Source organism: Rhincodon typus, chromosome 8 (genome assembly GCF_021869965.1).
Source record: "Rhincodon typus isolate 14 chromosome 8, sRhiTyp1.1, whole genome shotgun sequence".
Classification (NCBI taxonomy): domain Eukaryota; kingdom Metazoa; phylum Chordata; class Chondrichthyes; order Orectolobiformes; family Rhincodontidae; genus Rhincodon; species Rhincodon typus.
In genome coordinates this window covers 86205279-86213838 of record NC_063339.1, presented here as the reverse complement: position 1 = coordinate 86213838, position 8560 = coordinate 86205279, and the positions used below count along the sequence as shown (strand labels likewise).

General features: G+C 43.1%; 1 long non-coding RNA gene across 1 annotated transcript; it reads right to left on the bottom strand.

Moving 5' to 3' along the window:
* Nucleotides 1-6: 6 nt before the first annotated feature.
* Nucleotides 7-8219, bottom strand: LOC125483694. The gene is made up of 3 exons (XR_007262645.1): nucleotides 8053-8219; nucleotides 7267-7368; nucleotides 7-235 (listed from the first exon to the last, which is right to left on the bottom strand). It is a non-coding gene; the product is annotated as an uncharacterized LOC125483694 (long non-coding RNA).
* Nucleotides 8220-8560: the final 341 nt, after the last annotated feature.

Genomic DNA, 8560 nt, shown 5'->3' with positions numbered 1-8560 from the left:
GAGAGAAATTCTCTGAACATTTGTGGAGCGACACTTGGGGAATATGCTGGATTATCATTAGAACAAATTCATTCGTAAATATCCTCCAGGTAAGGGATCCAGTCAGTGTTTGCACAAAACTACCGAAAGAGAGAGGTGGAAGAGCCAGGAAGGACAGGCATTGTATAGATCTGTAACTCAATCTTTCGATCCCTCTGAAAGACTAAGAATAGTGCAGAAGTAAAATTGTGGAAATCTGAAATGAAAACAAAAAATGCTTAGTCAGTTGCACAGCACGAAACAATCCCTTTGGTCTCAGTTGTCCATGCTGACCAGATATCCTAAATTAATCTAATCCCATTTGCAAGCATTTGACCCAGATTCCTCTAAACTCTTCCTATTCACGTACCCATCCAGATGTCTTTTAAATGTTGTGATTGTACCAGCTTCCACCAGTTCCTCTGGCAGCTCATTCTACACAGGCACCACCCGCTTTCCCTTTTAAAACTTTCCCTCTCAGCTTAAACCAATGTGTTTAGTTCTAGTCTCCCCTACCCTGGGAAAACAACCTTGGCTATTCACCCTATGACCACCATAATTTTATTAACCTCTACAAGGTCACCTCTCAGTCTTCAATGCTCCAGGGAAAATAGCCCCAGCGTATTCAGCCTCTCCCTACAGCTCAAAACTTCCAACTCTTGCAACATCCTTGTAAATCTTTTCTGCACCCTGCCAAGTTTAACAGCATCGTTCCTATAGCAGGGAGACCAGAACCGAGCACAGTATTCCAAAAGCGGCATAATCAATGTCTTGTTCAGCCTCTCACATGACCTCCCAACTCCTATACTCAACGCACTGACCAATAAATGCAAGCATAGCAAACATCATCTTCACTACCTTCTGTACCTGCAATCCACCTTCAAGGAACTGTGCACCTGCACCCCAAGGAGTCTCTGTTGCATAACAGTCCCCAGGGCCTCATCATTAAGTGTTTAAGTCCTGCCCTGATTTTCATCACCAAAATGCAATATCTCACATTTATCTAAACTAAACTTATTTCTGTCATCCTCGGCCCATTGACCCATCTGATTACCTCCAAGTACAATGGGAACGTAATCTTCTTTGCTGCCTACTACACCAACAATTTTAGTGTCATCTGCAAACTTACTAACCATTCCTCCAATATTCATTCCAAATGATTTATATCAATGACAAAAAGCAGTGGACCCAGCACCGATCCTTGCAGCACACTGCTGTTCACAGTCCTCCAGACTGAAAAAAAACAACCCCCCACCATGATCCTGTCTCCTACCTTGAAGCCAATTTTGTTTCAAATAGCTAACTCTCCCTGGATTCCATTTGATCTAATCTTGCTAAACAGTCTATCATGTGGAGCTTTGGTAATGCCTTGCTGAAGTCCATACAGACAATGTCCACTGCTTTGCCTTCATCAATCTTCTTTGTCACTTCTTCAAAAAACTCAATCAAGTTATGAGACATGATCGCCCACTCACAAACCAATGTTGACTATCCCTAATCAGTCCTTGCTTTTACAAATACATCCAAATCCTGTCCCTCAGAATCCCCTCCAACAATTCACCAATACTGACATCAGGCTCACTGGTCTATAGTTCCCTGGCTTTTCCTTACCATCTTTCTTAAAGAATGGCACCACATCAGCCATGCAGTCTTCTGGCGCCTCACCAGTGCTATCAATGATACAAATACCTCAGCAAGGGGCCCAGCAATTATTTCCCTAGCTTCCCCCAGAGTTTGTGGATAACACCTGATCAGGTGCCAGAGACTTAGCCATTTTTATGCGTTTTAAGATATCCAGCACCTACTCCTTTGCAACATGTACACTTTTCGTGACATCATTATTTATATCTCCAAGTTCTCTCGCTTCCATATTCTTCTCCGCAGTAAATACTAATGCGAAATACGTGTTTACTATCTCACCCATCTCCTGCAGTTCCATACATAGATGGCCTTGTTGATCTTTAAGGGGCCGTTTTCTCCCTAATTGCTGTTTTGTGCTTCATGCAGTTTAAGGATCTCTTTGGATTCTCCTTAACCCTATTTGCCAATGATATCTCAAGTCTTCTTTGTGCCCTGCTGATTTCCCTCGAGTGTACTCCGACTGCCCTTATACTCCTCAAAGGATTGACTCAATTCCTGCTGTCTATACCTGACATGTGCTGCCTTCTTTTTCTTGACTGGAGCCTCAATTTCTCTAGATATCCAGTATTCCCTACACTTACCAGCCTTGTCCTTCACATGTACAGAAACATACTGTCTCTGGACTCTCCTATCGCATTTTTGAAGGCAACTTTCCAACCATCCCTTTACCTGCGAATTGCCTCTCTCAATTAACTTTTGAAAGTTCTCACCTCGTACTGTCAAAGTTGGCCTGACTCCAATTTAGAACTTGGAGTTTCCTATTCATGTACTTACATAAATGTCTTATAAAATGATGTGACTGTACCTGCATCCACCTCCTCTTCTGGAAATTCGTTCCACACATGAGCCACTGAGTAAAAGTAAGGTGCCCCTCAAGTCTTTTTTAAAATCTTTCTCATCTCACTGTATAAATATGCCCCCTAGTCTTGCAATCCCCCAACCTGGGGAAAAGACCCTTGATATTCACATAATCTATGCCCCTCATGATTTTATAAACCTCTATAAGGTCACCCTTTAATCTCCTATGCTCCAGTGGAAAAAGTCCTAGTTTGTGCAGTCTATTTTGATAATCAAGCCCTCCATTCCTGGCAACATCCCAGCAAATCTTCTCTGAACCTCCTCCAGTTTAATAATATCCTTTCTGTAACAGGGCAACCGGAACTGCACATATTACTTCAAATGAGGCCTCACCAACATCCTGCACAACCTCAACATGACATCCCAACTCCTATACTCAAAAGTCTGAGCAATGAAGGCAAACGTGCTAAACAACTTATTAACCACCTTGTCTACCTGTTGACATAAATTTCAAAGAATTATGTACCTGAACCTCTGCACCTCTGTTTTACAATATTACCTAGGGCCCAACCATCAATTGTATAAGTCCTATCCTTGTTTATCTTACCAAAATGCAATACCTCGCATTTATCCAAATTGAACTCCATCTGCCACTCCTCAATCCATTGACCCAATTGATCAAGATCGCATTATCAACTTAGATGACCTTCACTACACATTATACCACGAAACATTGTCACAATGTTAATAATTTCTCTCCCTCTTTGCAAACTAATATCCTGGAAACAAATCTACAACTTGGCTAAATCATTGCGTAACCTATTCAGCCCCAAGGAGAATTATGTGATCTTCTGGTGGTTCTCTCCAAACCAGAAACCCACCATAATTTTAATTTGTACATGGGGTGTGGTCTATGCTGCCCAGACTAAGATTGATTGTCCATCTTTATTTGACTTAGAGAAAATGGTCATGCACTACCTCTATAACTGCAGCAGTCTACATGCTGTAAGTGCACCACTGTGCTGTTTGGACGATAATCCGCCCTCGCACCTCACCACCTGCCCTCTCGCGGGAATCCCCCTCCAGCCTCACTACCAGCCTACCAGTGGAATCCTCCCCTAGCCTCAGAACTCTCACTGTCTCTGCAAATTCCTCCAGCCCTTAAAACCCTCCCTAACTCTGTAATTGTCTTTACCCTCACAAACATTCCTTTTTCTGAAATCTCCTCCAGTCTCACAATCCTCACTATTTCTGTAACCTCCTCCAACCTCACACTTGCCCCTACTTTTGTAATCTTCACCAGCCTCAGAGCCCTCCCTGTCTCAAACAACCTCCAGCCTCTCTCATCTCTACGATGTGTGCTTTCCTCTTATACCATCCTTCTGATGACACCTCATTTTATTTCTTCACTTGACGGTGGCACTTTCAATTTCCTGGGCTTCCAGCTCCAGAATTTCCTCCCAGACCGCTCCATCTCTGCACCTCACTTTCCTCCCAAAACATCGACCAATCATGAGTCATCTATTCTAATATCTCCTTTTATCAACTGGCTTCATGTCTCGGAGGTCTACAGTACAGAAAAAAGCTCTGTGGACCATCAAGTCTGTTTCAGTTAAAAACGACCACCTAACTATTCAAATCTAATTTTCAGCACTTGGCCCATAGAGTTCTCTGCTTTGGCATCACAAGTTTGCATCTGAATATGTCTTAAATGTTATGAGGATTTCTGCATCTACGACCCTTACAGACAGTGAGGTTCAGTGAGATTGACACAGCATGATGACATCACACACAGGAACAGAGACTAGCTGAGTCTGTGCAAACGAGAAATCACCACACATTGTGAAGAATGGGAGGGTCCCTGAGAGGGGGCAGAGGAGATTTAACAGAATAGTTTGTAGGAAGAGGGATTTTAGTTGCATGGTTAGGGTTGTTTTTTACATTAATATTTCATGTAACCTGGGCGTAGCTGATACACATTGAGAATATCCATCTACAATAGATGGACTCCCTTCTCAACCTCTCCCCTCGCCTGGGGTGTGGTAATCTTCAGGTTAAATCACCACCAGATATCACTCGCTAATGAGAGCGCAGCCCTACGGTCAGGTAGGACAATGATGACTTACCTTTTGCAGTGATGCCACTGTGCCTCGGTGGTGTAGGGGGATGTGGTGGATGGGATGGATGGGACACCACTCTGATACAGTGCTTTTTCTGGAGGATGTTCACTTTCTTTAATATTATTAGGGGCTGCACTGACGCAGTTAAGTAGAAAATGTTCCAACACAATCCTGATGAGTGCCTTATAGACAGCAAACAGCCATTGGGGAAATCGGGTGTTTGGGGAAACAGATTGTTCTCCTTGTAACAAAGGATTGCGAGGGGAGCTTTGATAGAGGTGTTTACAAAAGATAAAAATTAGGATGATAAAACGTACACTTATCAACTGATCATAAAAAGGATTACGGACACAAATTGAAAATTTTGGGGAAGATCTATTGAGAAAGTGGGGTGATTTAAGGGAGAAATTTTACACAGCAAGTGGGAATGAGTAGGAACACAATAGTCACACACAATGTAAATATTCAGGTCCTGATGAATTGAATAATTCTGTCAGAGTTTGGTGTTACAATTATTGAGATTCCCATCTGAAAGTCCATTTGAAATATCCTGTAATACAAGTTCATAAAATCCATCACCGTCAGTCCAGGGTAGAAATTCACAACATCTCTCCTCTTGGCCCAGGATGACTGTGCATTCTTCCTGCTGCACATTGACCTCCACAAGAGGTAAGCAATCAATTCGGGGGGAAAACTATGTGGGTTTCTGTGAATTTCTGCCTTGGGACTTCATGTGATTGAACACAGCAGCAGATCTGATACATGGGACAGAAAGTTTCAAGAGTCAGTAAGATGCAGAGAGCAGGATTTGCTTCCTTTTCTTTCCTTCTGTGCTGCCGCTCTGCCTCATCAATAAGATATCGAGTTGGAAAGGCTAATGCAGCTCAATGGACAAGTTGTCTCCATTCTGAACAATAGCAGCTAGCTCCTCCCAGTCATTCCAAAGAGCCCACCCGACAAAGACAACGATCGCAATGTGCCCAATAAAGAGTTTAAAGACCGAGGGACAAAGGGATAGGGGTAATTTTGCAGGAAATACAGAAAGTTAGCACAGAGTTGCGAAAGGTAATCAGGAAGAATAATGGAATGTTGTCCCTTTTTCAAGGTGTTTGTAGAATAAGAGTAGGGAAGTCTCACTGCAACTGTACAAAGCACTGGTGAGGCCACATTTGAAGTAATGTGAGCAGTTTTGGTCCAGTTATTTAAGGAAACATTTCGCTTCATTGGAGGCATTTCAGAGAAGATTCACTAGGATGATCCCTGGTTTTCAGGCATTACTTTCTAAGCAAAGGCTAAATAGGTTGGGACTCTACTCACTGGATTTTGGAAGAGTGAGAGGTGACCTATTTGAAACATATAGGATTAAGGGCTTTGACAGGGTAAACGCTGAGGGGATGTTTTCCATCATGGGAGAGTGTAGGACCAGATTCTTGAACAGTCAGGGTATTGAGATTAGATTTGGAATGGTCACGTTTAAGGCAACACAGACATGAACGAGGGTTTCAATAGCAAATGAGCTGGGGTGAGGCAGAGACAAGCAACATTTTAGAGATTGAAATTTCTGGTGTTTGTAATTGAGTAGATGTGTGGTCAGAAGCTTCACCTTGGGGTCGGATATGAGAGTAACATTGTGAAGAGTGTGGTTCAGTCTCATAGTTCCCAGTGATACGGACGGACTTTGTGAGGGGAAGTAGTTTGTAACAGCAAATGAAGGCCATAGTTTTAACCATCCTAACATTTCACAGGAGGAAATTTTTAGTCATCCAGTACTGGAAGCGTGATGAACAGTTTGATAATTGAGTAACAGTGGTGAGCTCGAGCTGGGCAATTCAGTGTACAAGTGAAATCTAACATGGGGCTTTTGGACGATGTCACCTCCTGGCACCTGAGAAACAGGAGGGCTCAGTTTGCGTTCTGCCAGGACTACTCAGCTCCTGACCTTGTTACAGACTCAATTCACAAATTGACAATGAAGAATTCCAGATGTGAGGTGAAAGTGACAGCTCAGTCCTGCACAAGGTACATGTATTTCCACTTCAGTAACATCACCCGACTCCACGCCAGCCTCAGCTCATTAACTGAAATTCTCATCCATTCTTGTGTAACCTCTAGACTTAATTATCCAAACACACTCCTGGCTAGCCTCCCACTTTTTACCTCCTTGTAATCTCAAAAGATATCTGAAACTCTGCTGCCCACGTGCTCACTTGTACCAAAACCTGTTCACCCATCACAGCTGTGCTTCCTGAATTACAAAGGCTCCTATTTATAAGAAAAATCCTTTTAAAATTCTCACTTGTTTTAACTCCTGGCTGTGACCATTCCTATATCCTGCACCACGTAACTTTTGAGACCTTGGCAACTCATTTAGTTTCAGACTCCAGCAATGCATTTATTCATTGCTTCACCATTGGTGGCTATTTCTACAGTTGCCAAGGCAACTCTGCCTGGAATTCCCACCCCAAACCTCTCAGTTCTGCTTTTCTCATGTAAGATATTCTTGAAAACCTGCTTGTTTGGTAATGTTTTTGGTCACCTGACCTAATATTTACATCTGTGGCCTTATGTCAAAAGTTTCTTGATAATATTTTTGTGAAATGATAAACATAATGAAAATATAAACTTGCTGATTTGGACATATATCATCAACACTTCACTATAGTTGAGTGAATGATCTGTAACTTCTTACCTAACCGCATTGTGGGAGCACCTTTACCGCACGAACTGCAGCAGTACAAGAAGGTCAAACATCACCTTTTCCACAGGCAACAAGGCTTTGGCAATGGTATCGCTGGAGGAAGAAACAGATGTCATGTTTCAGGGAGTGCAAAATGAATTGCAGGGAATGAAAATGGTTCAGAATTTTATAGTCAGAAACTGAAGGGAAATGGACTCTCATTGGAAAAAGAATTCCAGACTGTGAAAGACACTGTGGGGAAAATGAATCTGGAAAGACAGCGTACGTGGTCAGGGGTTGGCAACAGTGGAAAACTCGTTTACAAAAGGTCTGTGGAAGTAATAGTAAATTACTAAACAGAGCTAATATACACATTATTAGAGACTGAGGAAGTTAGATATTCGCAAAGATGTAATCAGAAAGTACAGTGGTGAATCAGACCAGTGTTAGCTGTTAAGAAATCCAAAAGAAACAAACATTTCTCTTGGTTTAAATTTGGTATGCGTAAATCCACGGCTAGCGGGGAACGCTGCGCATGCGTCCTGTTGATGCTCGCCCCCCTCCCCGCTCAACAACCACGAAATTGGCTGCCGCGCATGTGTCCCGCGGATCATTGCCCCCAATAAAGATGGCGGCGGACACCGGGCATATCGCTATCGGAGATATTTTCCCGTTTGCTGCAAACACGGGACTGGGAGTTTTAAATTTGTGCTTTCCGACATGCACCAAGTTTTTGTGAAACCTATCAGTTCATACTAGCACCATTTCCCTCCTGCTTTCTGCTGTATATTTCTTTACCGTGCCCTGCACTTTCCACACACTCCCAAATCTTGGTCACAACGATACAGCACTGCGCGCGAGGACGATCACATGACAACAAGGTGCAGAGCTGGATGAACACAGCAGGCCAAGCAGCATCGTAGGAGCAGAAAGGCTGACGTTTCGGGCCTAGACCCTTCTTTAGTCCAGCCCCTCGTTCACTGATTGGTTGGAAAGTCTGATTCGATGTCCGGTCCTCCGGCCGCCCTCTTACCTCCTATTGGTCCCGTGCTGACATCAATCACTCGGGCGCAAAAACGAGCTGGAGCATACGCAGCTTTTTTTTGCTGTCGTTCGTTATCTCGAGGCGTGAGCGTTCATTCTGAGGCGGGGAAGGAATGTGTCATTCATGCTTCTCCTAATACACGGCATTAACAACAACTAATTGCATTCTATGGAATCTTTCACGTTGTCAAATCCACTAAGGTGCTTCACAGACGATCGAAACGTTGATTAAAGAGATCGATTTTAAGATACACCTTACAGG